Source organism: Vespula vulgaris, chromosome 22 (assembly GCF_905475345.1).
Source record: "Vespula vulgaris chromosome 22, iyVesVulg1.1, whole genome shotgun sequence".
NCBI classification, from domain to species: Eukaryota; Metazoa; Arthropoda; class Insecta; order Hymenoptera; family Vespidae; genus Vespula; species Vespula vulgaris.
Genome location: NC_066607.1, coordinates 1,070,276 through 1,086,726, shown reverse-complemented (window position 1 = coordinate 1,086,726; position 16,451 = coordinate 1,070,276). Strand labels below are relative to the sequence as shown.

The 16,451-nt window shown below is 37.2% G+C and overlaps 1 protein-coding gene across 4 annotated transcripts in view; it reads right to left on the bottom strand.

Annotated features, from left to right (window-relative positions):
* LOC127071605 (protein tiptop) overlaps positions 1 to 16,451 on the bottom strand; it is a 141,797-nt gene that overhangs the window by 123,266 nt on the left and 2,080 nt on the right. The gene's annotated exons all lie outside the window — the stretch shown is intronic.

Sequence of the window (16,451 nt, the reverse complement as noted above, 5' to 3'; positions counted from 1 at the left end):
GAAGGGTGTACGAGAGCGTGGATTCGACGTCGAGGCGAGGCTGTCCATCTCGTGGCACGTCGCGGTAGAATAGAGTCGTGGAGGAGGACGACGGGGGTAGCGGCGGCCGGGGGAGGAGGTGGTAAAACGGGGCCGCGGGTAGGGTGGTGGAGGAGGTGGGGTAGCTGTCGCTCGCCCGGGCAGCAGACGTCTTCTGACCCGGCCGGTGGCTCAACTCGACTCAACTAGACTCCGCTGGCAGGAGGCAGCAGTCGGAGGAAGGAAGAGAAGGGTACGCTCTAGAGTGAGAAAGATAGAGAGAGAGAGAGAGGAGAGAGAGAAAGAGAAGGAGAAAGAGAGAGAAAGAGAGGAAACGATAGTCGACTCGAAGGAGCGACCGAGAGAGAAAGAGAAAGAAAGAGAGAGAGAGAGAAAAACCGAGAAGGAGGAGGGTGGTGTAGGTGCATTGCTTTTCACAGGAGAAGGTGGAGGAAGTTGGGGTCGTAAGGGTGGCAGGCGTATCGATCCGGACGGAGCTTGGCTGACGGCTGACGAGGCCGTCACGCGAGACGAGTCGAGTCGAGACGAGACGGACGGACGGAGAAGCTCACCACCACTGCTTCTACTACTACCATCGCTACTACTACCACACGTCCGTAGTTATCGCCATCGCCACCACCACCAGTATCAGCGATACTCTACTCACATTCCTACTACGGCTTTTGCTGATACTACTACTACTACTACTACTACTACTACTATTACCACTATTACTACTACTACTAGTGCTGCTATTGCTGCTACTACTACTCCTACTCTTACTCCTACTATTACTACTACTACTACTTCTATTACTGTCACCACTACCACTAAGAAAGCTTGTAGTAACGCCGGCACAGTTACGACAACGACCACCAGCACCACCCCACGAACTACTAACTTCCATCCTCCTTCTCCGGGGAGAAACGTGGATGGACAGGCGGGCGGCGGAAGGGTGGAGGGTGCTCGAGAGATACTGCTTACTTCCCCTTCGGGTACCTCCGTTCTACGAAACAGTACCTAGATTGTACGTGCACGGCCGAATAGCCTGGCCACTCTAGCGCGATACCGCGTGTAGCATAACCGTAGAATACCCGCGCACCTACGGAACAAGGTAAGCATGTGCGCATGAGTCTATGTATACATTCAGTATTTTACGTTCGCGGCGTATCGTTCCTCCTCGGAGGATGTTACGAACGCGTGTGCGTTTACGGCTTTTGGCTCCGTCTTCTCTTTCGCTAGAACAGTTTCGAGAAAGGAGGGAGGGTTTGTTGGATTTTTCCTTGCTACCGAATTACCATTGAAAATTGTTGCTCTCTCTCTCTCTCTCTCTCTCTCTCTCTCTCTCTTTGTTTCTTTCTTTTTCTCTTCTTTTTATTCACTGCTTTATTTTCAACTTTTGACATTAGAGTCGTGAAAATCGTACACAACGGTAAGTAACTCTTATCCGCTGTACCCTCCGGCATAATTTCAACATGAGTGAGAATTTTCTTTCGTGTCGAGATCGTAATTACCAAATACAAACAAGTACCCACACGTGCTATATATATATGTGTGTGTCTGTGTGTGTGTACACACTGCTTATATATACGTAGGTATAGTTCTCGCGATGACTGATTAACGACTTACAGATATATGGAAGCATTAAGAAAAAATCGAGATCGCCGTGGTTAGACTTATGTCGAGTACCGACTTACGTCAGAATATGAAAGGTCCGTTCTACCGGCAAACCGATAGATCACTGTTACGGACTAACGTTAGGTATATGTAGATACGTCATGCGAAAATTATGCGTGCGTATCGCTCGCTATTCTCGCAAACGCGACTCGGCCCAATATTTTTACTCCTTCTACCGTCATCGTTTATGGCACCGCACAAGATAAAATAAAAATCGACGATATCGCGTAAATTACGAACTAACCGATGGATTCGTTCTTTTACAAGGAAGGAAAAGAAAGAAAAAGAAAAAAAAACAGATGTCAATTTTCGAGAACAGTACTGCTTCGAATATGTAATAGACAGATACGCATGTTGGAACGACCACGCGTTATTCTAATTTCGTTGATCAATCCGATCGAATCGATACACTCTTAATATAACTTCCATCGAAATTCATATTTTCTATCAGCTTAGAAATTTAAAAGAGAGATAAATTATATCTATCGCCCTTTTCATTTTTCCATTTTCTACCTCCCCTCCAAATTAATCGAAAAAGACGAATAATATTTTTCCAAATCTTTAAATAGATGAAAAAAGAAAAATACAAGAGATTAACTCGCAATCGATCAATGGCATCGATCCAATCAAAATCGAAGATCTTACATTCGCTATTCCTAGTATTTCTCTTAAGGATAAAAATCCTTCCTAATATCACTCGTTCTAAGAGACGATGCGTGCCGAGCGTCCGTCCACCCTCGTTTGCGAAGTTGGAAAACAGCTAGAAACGAACGTACCTTCGACTCCCACTACGCGTTCGTCACCCCCGTCATGCTTTTTCCATTTCCTAACCAAGCTCATGAGCGCGTTACGATCTCTCCCTCTCCCTCTCCCTCTCCCTCCCTCCCTCTCTCTCTCTCTCTCTCTCTCTCTCTCTCTCTCTCTCTCTCTCTCTCTCTCTGTCGTCCGCCGTTGTGATTTAGCTATCTGCTCGAAGGAGCATTGAATTATGGAAGGTCGGAGGGTTGAGGCTGCTGCTCCTGCTGCTGCTGCTACTGGCGGTTCCGCCTCCTCCTTACGACCCCTTCCTCCTCCCTCCCTCCCCCCGATCCATTCCCCTCTCAACCATGAGTACTCGCCGCCCGTGGATCTTGTCGCAAAAGGCAAAAGGCTCTTGCCGCGTGCAAAGGCCAAACACCGAAAGTCACTTAAGCGTGCCGGCACGTTCTACGGCCTTAGGACTCGCGCCGGAGGCCGCCACCGCCGATTCCGCTTCGTTTTCAACGAAAGACTTCCCTCCACCCTCCTTCTTTTTCTCTCTATACTTCCACCATCTCTTTCTCCTCCTCATCTTCCTTCTTTTTTTTTCTTCTTTTTCTTCTTCTTCTTCTTCTTCTTCTTCTTCTTCGCCATCGCTGTGTTAAGCTCCATCGTGTTGACTGCATTCTCTCCTTACCGTCTGGCGATCATCGGAAACGCGTTCTCTTCTTTGGCAATATGGACCTACCAATACGATCTCCTTCAACCCCTTCTTCTTTTCTCCTTTTCTTCGAATAAAACTCCTAATTGTTCGTATTACTATTCTATTTTATTATAATTTTTCATTATTTGGTAATAAGTCAGATTTAAAAAACGAACGATACTTGTTAAATAATAATCTAGCTGCGATTGACGTTCTAATATTAAAGCTTTTCCTTCGTGGAAACGTCGAAAGAACTCGTGAAAACGTCCTTGGCTTGTCGTCTAATTTATGGGAGGAATTACGAAATTACGAAATTCGCGCGAATTTCTGAGCTTCGAGAATTCGTTGCTTTCTTCGATGGGCATTTTTGAAAATAATATAATCGAAGAAAAATTACTTAACGCGTACGTTGTATATAACGGGTATTTCATAAAATTTGTAAGAGTAAGATGTGTTGTGGATTTTATTTCAAAAAAAAAAAAAAAAAAAAAAATTGCATTATTCATACATGTAAAATTATATATCGCGTACGTATACAAATCATTCACGTAACTGCATTTTTTTTTTTTGGTTTTTTATAGTTTTTTGTATTTCTTTTTTTCGTCTTTTATTTATTTATTTATTTATTATTTTTTTTTTTTAATAAATTCATAAATATGTTTTTGTTTGCTTTTTAACAGGATCAAATTTACCACAATATTCTCCAAATTTTAGCATTTAATATTGAGATGAACTCGTTCGTATTTCCATACAATTTCCAATCCATTTCATTTTGCGAAAATTTCCATTGAAAAAAAAAAGAAAATAAATAAATGAAAAACAAAAAAAAAACAGAAAACAAAAAAAGACAAATTAGTCATCCATAATGTATCGAAAAATCGAAGTTGATAGAGTAGTAAGCGATCTCCTGTTTAGATAATGATAATACACGAGTGTTTAAATGAAGGATTAACTTACCACAATCTTATTTTATATCACATCGTATAACTTTGTTAAAATCACTTTATTTTATTCAGACCGCTGATATATTTATTATTCAATTTACCGGACATTATATATTTCAAGTTTTGAATCCTTTTTTCTATCTTTCTTTCTTTCTTTTTTTTTTTTTCTTAACAAACTGTACAGGTACGTAAGTATTTACTTACTTACCTTCATATAAACGTGAAGAAAACTTGTTTAAATGGTGCCGTAGATAAAGATTTTGTAACAAGTTTCCCGGGAAGAAATCAAAGATGCAAGAGAACTAATTAATGCCAACTTATGTAAGCATCGATCCATCAAAGTCCCCTAACTTCGAATAGTCAACGATACCCGATCATTTCGAAGTGATACAACGTGAGAGCGAGGAGTTATGTGCGTGTTCTTTCCAGAAGATCAGAAAGAGGGAGAAAGAGAAAGAGAGAGAGAGTGAGTAAGTGAGTGAGTAAGTAAGTAAGTAGAGAGACAGAGAGAGAGAGAGAGAGAGAGAGAGAGACAGAGAGAGTGAAAGAAAAAGGGAGTGACGCCTTTGTAATAATTTATTGCCCATTAAAGACTTCAAGGCGCGTAGGTGTTAATCTATCGTTTTCCAACGTCTACGATTTTCTAAGGAAGCTCTTCTCGCTAAGCAAGAGGGGATTTACTTCGAGTCGATTTATCGTCGAAACAATGTTATAGACTTCTATGGAAACGGGCTATAGATACGGATTCATTCTAGAATGTTTTCTTAGTAATGTATACCCGACACGACGTTTCTCGTGCAGTCGAAGAGCGAAAAAGAGAAAGATAGAGAGAGATAGAGAAAGAGAGAGAGAGAGGGAAAAAGAGAGAGAAAGAGAAAGAGACGAATCTCTCGGTAAACATAAAACAACGGGACGGTGGGGATGCTGCTACGGATGCGCTTTGATGTGCTGCCATCACCAGTGAGCGTCTCCAACGGCTCCTTTATGGCAGCCATCGGGCATCTGTCATACAACCGTCTTTTCCTACGGCTAATTTATTAGGGCCGCTTAGAATATATATATATATATATATATATATATATATATATATATATATATATGTATGTATATATGTCGTATGTATGTATGATGTATGTATGTATGGATGGATGATGTACGTGTGTATGTATACGTATATGTATAACAGCATAAAGAAAGAAAGAAGGGAAAATCTGCCAAGAAACGATATAATAGTAACGCGTTTGTATGCACGATATAAATCGCAAGGGATGGATCCATACACTTCGTCGTTCCCAACTTGATTATGTAATAAGAAGAAAGAATTTAAAAAAAAAGAATAAAAATAAAAAACTTGAGAAGATAAAAAGAAATGTATTAAATGAAAATATAAACAGCAAACGTGACAACTTTTGCGTCGCAATCAAAAAATGATCGTCGATCTTACGCTTATCTACAGTTTAATCGAGGTAATGTTAATTCGTATTGATTGATGCCTGGTATATAGTATATCCAACGAGATGACTTGAAAATGAAAGAAAGAAAAAAAAAAGATAAAAAAGAGTTATAAAAAAATATCTTCAAAAAAAAAAAATAATAAAGAAGAGAAAAAGAAGGAGAAAGAGAGAGAAAAAAAGGAAATAGAAAAAAATTGTGACGGATGGCACGGTAACGCGGCAAAGATAAAGTTCACGTTATGTAACTTTGACTTAGGATCTCTCGGTTGCGGATCCATAAAGTTTAGGATTTATGAGCGGAGTCGTTTCACGGGCTAGCGTAAATCGATTGACCAACATTGTAGATTTCTTTAAATTACTCTCGGTCATTACGTCCTTGGAACATAAGAAGAACAAACTTCTTTGACCGACGATCGGAAAGTAAGCAAGTCGATAGTAAATTCATTTATCTTACTTAGGCTTTAGCTACGAAGTCAAATGTATGTTGTCCGATGGAATACCATCGAAGCAAAAGGTTCCAAAGCGAAAATCAGGAAGATCTCCCGTAGAATCTCATTAATCTCGACCCGTTGCCTTTGGCGTGTTTACCCGTAAAGTAATATCGCGTGTAAATCACGATTACCGGAAGTAACGGAAGCCGATTAGAAAGCTGACTCGGTTGCATAGCGAGAGCGATCGCGGTACGGAAATGTAAGTATCGAACCGTTTCACGCATCGACGCTCCTTTGATGCGCGAGATGACTTTTATCATTATTTTATTTGCTCTCGTAAATGAGAAAAAGATACGTATATATAGTATATATTATACATACATACGTGTATATGTATAGACGTTAAATAGACCTATATGTACATGTATATAACATACATATAAAATAAACGTGTATATATAGATTATATAACTATATAGAAAGAAGAATAAAATGTCACGCATTGGCACGATGAAAAATTGAAAAGATTCATGAATAATTTTACATGCCGCACGTCGTCGTAATTGTACGCTTTTCGTCGTTTCCGATGAACGATTTGGAAACTCGTCGAAAGCCTTTTGAGATAAATCACCGCTTTATTTCGAAGCGGGCGAGAGTGAGAAATTGATATTGGAATTAGCTGTACGCATTCGCACGAGTACGCTACCTACCTACCTACCTACCTACCTACCTACCTACCTACCTACCTGCCTACCTACCTACCTACCTACCTACCTACCCTTCTCGTTCGAAAAGTCAACGATTCGAGTCGATCGTAATTTTCTGTATGCATAGTGGGCATGGATAACGCTGAGAGAAGATCGCTTCGACAACGGATATAAACTCGCGGGCGAGAGATGTCGATCTGTGCATAAATCAGATCACGGTTATAATTAAATCGGGCGATAACCGATCGCGTACGAGAGCCATACGAATAACACACGGTGTACACGATCGACTTTCATATTATTAGAAGCCTTTCGTTCTCTCGTTCTAACCGTTAAGAAATCTCCGAAGGAGTATAATAAAGCTTTCTTGTAAGTTAACAGATACGCGATATCATTTATGGTCGATTCCTTGTACCTCGTAATGCATTACGATATTCGATTGTAATTGCTTTGTGTATAAACTAATACACAGATATATATAAATATATATACATATATATGTATATATGCATATGTATGTATGTATGTATAAATATATATTCATAGATAAACATGCATATAAATAAATAGACATATAAGAAGGTTGCTAGGTACGTCAAACAATTGTAATAATGTTAAATACATTGAAACTAAATCCTAACGGTGAAAGCGATATGTACCCACCGATAGGATAATAGCGAGTTGCCCGAGAAATAACCGAGTAAAAATGTGCACTGAGCTCTCCTCCTTAGAGTGCTTCGAAACGATCCAACCTCGGATAATCGTTCGTTCCTTGGCTCGTCACGAAAACTTCTGCGAGCGAAGGTCGCGCCCCTTTTTCATCGCGTTGAAGGATTTATGACGGCAAGAAGAAGGCAGTTCTCGGGGTTCTAAAAATGCGCACGGCATTGTTTGAGGTGAAAGTTTTGCGCAATGGGCGTCTCGCTCGCCATGGGTCGTCGTTCCTCCTCTAAGCCTCTTCTAAAGGGGGTTTTTAACCGCGACTTCGATCGCGGCTCTTCCCGTAGGAGAAAATTTCTCTTACGACCCGATGCAGGTACTCACCTATATATCTATCCCTCTCTTTCTCTCTCTCTCTCTCTCTCTCTCTCTATCTATCTATCTATCTATCTCTGTCTCTATCTCTTTCTATCTCATATCTTTTCTTCCTCTTCGTCTCCCTTTAACGCGTCCATATTTACGGGAAACGTCGTTGCCTGGAAGATCGCCATAAAACTTTAACGGCACGTTTCGCAGGTACTCGTTTCTTCGTCCCAGGTAAACGCAACGGAAAAATCACGTCTCTTTTCTATCGTGAAACTGGAGCTATACGCGTGTGTCCCTCGAACATGGTCGTTCGTTTCGTCATCAGCGAGGAATTTTGTTTTTCCTTTCTTTTTCTCTTCCTCTCTCTCTCTCTCTCTCTCTCTCTCTCTCTCTCTCTCTCTCTCTCTCTCTCTCTCTTCCTCTTTTTTTTCTCGTCACAGCAAGATATTATGATGCGTGTGCACAAATCACACGTTAAAATATATACTTCGTAACGCGTCGAATAAAAATAGATTCGTATCTAACGAATTTATGTCTTTCGTTCGCGTATCGCTCAGATTTCGAAATCTTTCTATATCCGTTCGTGTTTAACTTCGAGAACTACGTGAATTTTTTCGTTTATCCCTCTCTCTCTCTCTCTCTCTCCCCGTGTCTCCCTTCGTCCTATACCCACGATCGTTCTCCTATTAACGGATAACAATAATAATTGGCCAAGATCGATATTAAGATATACTTACTAAAAAATATTTTACGGATTATTTATAAGCAGTCGATAATAGACCCACTACACGTTTAAAGCGAGTTTGATAGACTCGCTAATGTGATTCTTAATGATTGGATAAATTTGAATGGACATCGTTAAGTTTTGCTTTCCGCGTATCTATCTGCGGAAAGATGGTAATTTAATGGCTTCTTAGACTGTTTCGTTTAACGTACGAAAATAAGATACGTCCCTATACAAAGGTTCAATGTTTCGATACATTATTTATGAAATCGGTTCGAAACTTAACTCGTGAATACGGCAACAAAGTAAGTAGGTAGGTAAGTTTTACTGCTGCATAAATAATAACGTATACAACGGTGTTCGCAATAGTTATCAAATTAATAACAACTAAATGTCGTTGAAATCAAACATAAATAAATACGTTCTTGTGTAACGTTACGAATATTAAACCGTTACATAGAAATTTTTTTCGGATCGATCATAATTTTATGATCGAGAAAAGAGTATATAGTATATAAATAGGTTGGAAACATCCAATTGGAAAAATTTGTCGCGAACAACGACGACGACGATGCCGACGACGACGACGACGACGACGACGACGACGACGAAGACGATGAAAAAGATCAAAAAGGAGAATGGGAATTTCGTTGAAAACTCGACGTCTCCTCATAAAAAGTTCACGATCGAAACGTAAATGCGACCAAACGATGGCCGTTTTTAGATCTCTCAAATTTAATTACCATCGATGCAGAACACTTTTTTTTGGCACGGACGAGGCCGGCCGTATCCGAAAATCGATTTGTCCTATCTTAGAACGACCAGACGACAATTTAAATATAATCGAAAACCCGCGTCGTCGATATTCTCGTTGCATTCGACGTTTCTAGATAGATATATCTAAGCAAAAGATGTAAAATCTTTAGAGCGTCGACTGTCATCGTATTTCCGTTTGGTTATCGTACTTTTGTTCTTCTTGTCTCGAGCGAATTCAACGATACGAATTTAACTCTTTTTACTTTTACTAGTTATACCTAGTACCTACTCTCTCATCAACCATCCTTTCGTCGCTTCAAGAACGTCCGTGATTCTCTCTACTTCGCGTTGAGTCCGAAAATATCCGCGGGCAGCTACGAGACCGTCGTACTTAAGTATGTTCGTTTCGAACCGAGCCAAGCCGAGTCTCTAGTCTCGGAGTCTCGAGTTTGAACGACCCGAGGTGCGCCTGCGCCGTCTACACCGACTCCTACGACGTACTTTATGAATGAAGTCAAAGCGTCGCGAGCCGCGAAAAGACGAGCCCGGGACTCTTCTACATCAGAACTCTCCGCTAACCGACTCGATTTTCTCGTTTGACTCTCTTTATCTTTCCCTTTCACTCTCGCTTTTCTCGCGTTGAGAAAATAATCGTCCGCACGGTGATGAATTAAATATCGTTACCATATAAACTTGTAGGAAGGGAAAACGGTGACGTTTTAAACGACGTATGTATCTCCTTTCATCTTAAAATATTTTTCAGAATTAAGCGAAAAGATTCACTTTACGTAATGTGACGAAAAACTGAGAGAAAGAGAGAGAGAGAGAGAGAGAGAGATGTCTACGTACAGATTGATTATAAATTAAGGGCTCAATGAATATCTCATTTATTGAAAGTAATAGAAAAAAATATATACACGAACAAAAAAGTTTAATGATTTTGTAAGTAAAATATTTTATAAGTATCTAATAAATATCTAAATATTTTATAAATATCTAATATAAGGCTAATAAAATAAATGACTTCCTGTTAAACCGAAAATTTCATAATGTTTAATTTTTCTTACGAAGGAACCAATATTTTTTAATTAGTTAATTAGATATCTTAATCGATTAAACGCGTTAAAAAAAAATTATTAAGCATGTATAAATCTAAAGTTAATAATTATCGAGATATTAGCATATATAATATCTTTCAAATATAAACCATCTTAAAATGTAATGACAAAATAAAAAACATCATACATAGAAACGATCACACAATCAGTTTAGTTACTAACTCGTTAATGCTATTATGTAATTGAAAAGAAAAATATTACAATTAATTTATTTAATTCGTTAAATATTCCAAGTGTCTACTATTTTCTTATATTTACAACCAATGTCTTGTAATTATTCTTCTTCATATATTTTGTAACATTTTAGATTTTATTTGATTAGCGGCGTTTATAACTTCCGCTTGTAGTTCTTATAAATTTTAATTTCTCTAAGGTTAGTTAGATTAGTCACTAAGATTAGTAGATAGCTTACTTCACGCGTTAATTTCTCATTCATTATTTACTTTAAGTCTATACTCGTAATTTTTTTTTATACGGTTAATCGATTAAAAGATATAATTAATTTAAAAAATACATGACGTTATATAAGAAGAACTAAAAATTATTGAATTTCCTATTTAACTAGAAATGTTCCTATTTCATAATCTTAAAATATTTTACATATCATTTAACTGACTTTTAATTTCTAATTACAAGTTATATACATATATATACACATATATATATATATATATATATAAATATATATATACATACACATATATGCACAGAGAAACACATACGTCCGTACATTTTCCACGAGAATCAATTTCCACTTTTATCGAAGAAAACATGACGTTTGAAAATTCAAATAAAAATGTAAATTGTCAACATACAAAGCTAATATATTTACGATCTTTCTTCCTTCCTTTCTTTTTTTTGGTGAAAGCAAAATTTATATCACAATGAATATTATCTATAAAAGGTATAAAATTTTTGTTTATTCGATGACTCAGAATAGATTACTCTCTTATCAGAGATTTTTGCTTAACTCTTGAGCTCGGTAAGTATACCCGTTTAAACCATTTTAAGACGACGGTATGTGAAGATGCACCTACGCTGCACCTGTTGCGTAGGATTCGAATTTTGCGGTGGATGCCGTAAATCCGTCTCCAAGCACGCGATTAATGCACCTTTCGCAAGCATACCTATGTATGACGCGTTTTATTAGTGGCATGTAGTGACGTCGATCGTGCCATGTTCACAATTTTTCACCAAATTCCAGTTCCCCGACGACACCTACGTACACGGGGAAATAAAACGCGTTTTTAACGGTGATAATCGATCGTTCAATATTTGTAAACGTCCTTCGACGTTCTAGATGTTTTAGATAAATAAGACCAAAGGTTGATTTCGGTGAAGTGCATTACTCGATTTCATTGGTAGTAATTAATATTTATTAACGATTAAGATTTTTAAGAAAATATAAATAAGTAGAAATTAGAAAATTAAGTGATCGAGTCTTTTAAGATTTAAAAAAAAAAAAAAAAAGAAAGAAAGGAGAAAAAGAATAAAATTATCATACAGACAGATATTTTAATGGAATTACATGATTATGAGAATACATTGGTTTCGATAACTAACGACCTCAGATTTCGAAACGAGTTTATCGCAATTTTCTATCAGTTAGTCTACTTGGATATACGAAACGATTAATTATATGACGAGTGCATTAGCGTATCTAAAGTTTTATACATTTTCACTTGTTCTCGTATATTCGTTTATATATATCAAAGAGATGATAGTCGATCTAGTACTACTATGCCGTTATAGCCTAATAAATCTTACCTATTTATTAAATCTTTTACTTTAATCTAAAAAATTCCTTATTTAGTCATTCAGCAGCCTATTTCTTATTTGTTTTCTTTCTTTCTTTTATCGAATAACCTAATCGTAGAAGTTCCTTCTAATAAAACGTTCCATAGATTTAACATCATAAAAAGGTTCTTCCTATTAATTTGTAAGTTTCTTTTTCCATTAAATTAGTAAAAAAAAAAAAAAAAAAACCTTTTCCTAATTTTTCCTTCTTTCCGATGTCTATCTACAACCTACGATAAACTACAAATAACGATAAATTCAACGATTTCAATTCAGTTATTATCTAAGCATCAACAACATATACACGACTAATAAACTTCTATACTTTCTTTTTTTCAGAGTTCTCTTTCCTTTTTTTCTTTATCCATATTTCTTCTTTCTTTTATTTGAATCTACGACTACAACGATAAGAAAAAGAACCGTCATCGATAGAACTAAGTAAGTACTTACATGCGCATGGATGAATATGTATCTAAGTACTTATGTATATATCTATATTGGCTTTTCGCACATAAAGTGCGTTATCGATGGAAATAGAGAGACAAAGATGAAGAGAATCGATCGAAGGAAATTGGTGATAGTTCGTCGTTAAAATATTGCTAATTAGTTCTCTTCGATGCAGTTCGAAACGGCTGAGCAACGATACCTACCTATCTACCTACCTACCTACCTACCTACCTACCTATCTACCTAAGTACTTACTTGAGAGATCGATCCGAACGAATCGATGTTTTGCGAGATCCTTTCGAGAAGAGAACATCATAAATCGAAGCGGAGAAATTAACCACGGTCGGCTCGCACTTCGCTTTTATCCGCAGGCTGCAGGCCATATTTTGTTATTTTCTTAAGCCTCGCAAACCACACGTCTACTTTCGCTGATGACTTTATCCTTTCGCACGGATAGAAACTTTGTGTATCACCAGTTATCTTATAACATTAATTTAAACGGTTTCAATATTTCTAAGTTTCTCGAGATTGAAACGACCGCGAAAGATACCAAACGATGCATCTTTACTCGCGTCGTGTCACCATAATATCTACCGTGATATATTCGTTTTCACTTTTGCGATAATATACTTTAACTTTTTCACATTGTATTCTCAATTCGACGTTTCAAATGAAACGACTGTAATACCGTAAATCGTACAGAAATATGTAACTTTTTTTAGATTGGACAAAATTCTCTGGAACTTTGATTGGACACGGAGATGTTAGTGTACTATATGTAAATATGTTCAGGATTTAAAAAAAAAAAAAGAGAAAGAAAAGAAATACAATTTTGTTTGAATTACGATAAAAAATATGTAACACGAATACAAAAATATAAAAAAAATACATCAGAAATACAAATATATTTTTACAGATCGTCTTGTCTTATGTATGTAACCTATATATTAAAATCCATTAATTATAGAGCATTCGTCCGAAAATATTTACAATCGTAATAAAATAATGAGTTTTAAGACATAATGGTAACGACGTTCCTCGTAATTATAATAAGACATATATATTTAATGGTTTTTTTTTTTTTATGTATTAATTCGATCTAAAATCGATCGGTTTTGATAATATCTACATGGTGTTTGTGAAACAAACGAGCTTACAGATTTTATACTTTTTATCATTTTGCCCAAAAACGAAATATTACGCAAGATTTTCTATACTTATATAGAAAAAAAATTCAAAATGCTTCGTCCAGTTTGAAAAACAATTTATTCGATTTGAAAAATATCCGAATATTTTTGTAACACCTTGTAAATAGGTAAATAAGTAAGTAAGTACATACCTACGTAGGTTTTACCATCTGACAAACAATCCCGTTTATAACTACGGCTTTTAAAGTTACGTGTACTATATCTATATATTTCTGTTATGAGAACATAAAGATCACCTAAGAAATCAACGATGCATCGCCTTGGCCCACATATCATTTTACTTTTGGATTTATAGCATTCGTATATGAGATTCGTTCCACTTCAAATGCATCAAAATCCGAATCGGAAATTCACGATTTCCTTTCTTTTGATTTCGATATCATATTCTATATCCTGCACGTAAGTAAGTAGTACCTACGTCTTGTATTTTCATCAGTCGATATACGCAAATTTGCTTCGTAAATTCAAACGGGTTAATAAAACATTCACATTTTTCTCTTTTTTCTCTGTTTCTTTTTCCTCTAAAAAAAAAAAAGGCTGAAAAATAGAGACTAGCGACGTGAAATAAATACTGAAAATTCGTTCGAAAAAAAAAAACACAGAAATATAGACAATAAGAAGAACGAAATATTTTCCCTATCGAACATCATGCGATTGCTTTCAAGATGGCGTCTGGGTTGCGGCCTTTACTAGTCAATTCATATCAGTTTCGCGCGTTTCTTACGCGTTAAAAGAGAAAAGACAACGTGATGAATATATACTGTTCGAATTTATGTTCACCGCGAAGGGAATCGTACGCGTGCGCGTATGAGACAAAGACAGAGAGAGAGAAAGAGAGATAGACAGAAAGAGAGAGAGAGAAACATAGAGAGAGAGAGAGACAGATAGACAAGCAAAGATTTATCGGTGCTTGGCCAAGTTTTGGTAGGGCAAGTTGAGTGAATTGTAAATGTTTCCGGCAAGAGAACTTCACCAAGATGGCGTCCTCCGTTGGGGGCGAGTTTGTTTACGCCTCATGGCTCCCCACGTGGGAAAAGCAGCATGGCGCGCGTTACGGCCTTCGGATCCTCTTCTTCCCCTGTTCTTCTTTCCGACGCTTGCCACCCTTCGATCGACTCGTCAAATTTCAACTCTAGCAAAAGTCGAATGGTTGTCGAGACGGATATCAAATATCGATTGTTATGTTGCTGATCAAACGTTGAACGTTTGAAAATTATTTTTTTGTATGTAGGTTTGTATGAACGGAGAGTATAAAGGTACGTATAAAGCTTAGAAAACGTACGCACGTAAACGTGCGAGCGTGCCTTTATATAGAAGTCTTTCGTTTGTTTGAGGTAGGTTGTAGATGTTTCGAAGAGAGAGAAAGAAAGAGAGAGAGGAAGATAGAAAAAGAGACACGTCACCAGAGGAGGGAGATGGGGATAAAGGGAAAAGGGGGGAGTGGGAAGCGAATGCGTGAGCGAACGGACAATAATTCGACGATGTTTTTTGTAAGCATTTACGTAATTAACCTCTTCGGCCACAGTTTGTCCTCCATAAAGGACATTGACTTTCTAATTTGTACTTCTTCGTTGTCTAACATCGACAGGAGAAACATTGTACTACGTAAGTAAGTACTTACGTATTTACTTACAAGGCTCTCGTGTAGGCGCAATGGCATTAACGATCAAATACATACATAAATACTCAAGTATGTTGATCGCGCTTCGATCGAAGAACGAGAAAACGATCACGATATCGATCGTCGGATCTATGCACAGGGAAAATAATATAGACGATATGTATTTATATATGAGTTTAGGTTTTTCTTTGCGTTTGAAAGTGATTCAATTGTTGCTAGGTATTTACTTAGGTATGTATGTACGTATGTGTGTATGTATGTATGTTATGTATTATTTCGGATTTGCGCGTTCTTAGAAAACAATTTATAAACAAAACCGTGCATTAACTCGATCAGAGATAAAAGACAAAAGTACTTATAAATGTTCGCGGAAAGTCAGTCGTAATTGTTACCTTTAACTTATATAACACTTCCAAGAACTTTAAAAAAAAAAAGATGTTGATAGGGTCGACGATACTAGGAACGAACGAACGAACGAACGAACGAACGAACGACGAACGAACGAACGAACGAACGAACGAGCCAGCACGACCTTAACCGATTACACGCAAAATAATAGCACGTGGCTTGCCGACGCTACGCGCTGCTTTACGGCGCACTTTCGCATGGTCAAAGGAAGAAACGTTGGATATACATAATGTTGGATATACATACATCTACGATCATCTTTTACAAAAAAGAAATAAAAGAGAGAGACAAAAATAATGACGAGGGTGTTGGGAGGTGAGAAGAAAGAAAAAATTCTTAGGACAATTCGTTCGATCAACGTTTTTCGTGATGAGCCGAACTAAACGAAAACCTTTAACGAAATCTCGAACGAACGTGTATGTATATGTGTATATATATACATATACATATACATATACATATACATATACATATACATATATACACATACATATACACAGAGAGATGAACTGGAAGAAAAGTGGTGGGAGAGGGGACGTAGAAAGATCTTTGAAGAAATTAAATTAGGCTTATAAAAATTCGTTCGAAAGATAAAGCGAATACAAAGAAGAAAGAAGAGAGACGAAGAAGGCAAAGGGATATTATTTTTTTTTGGTTTTTTTTTTCATAAGGAA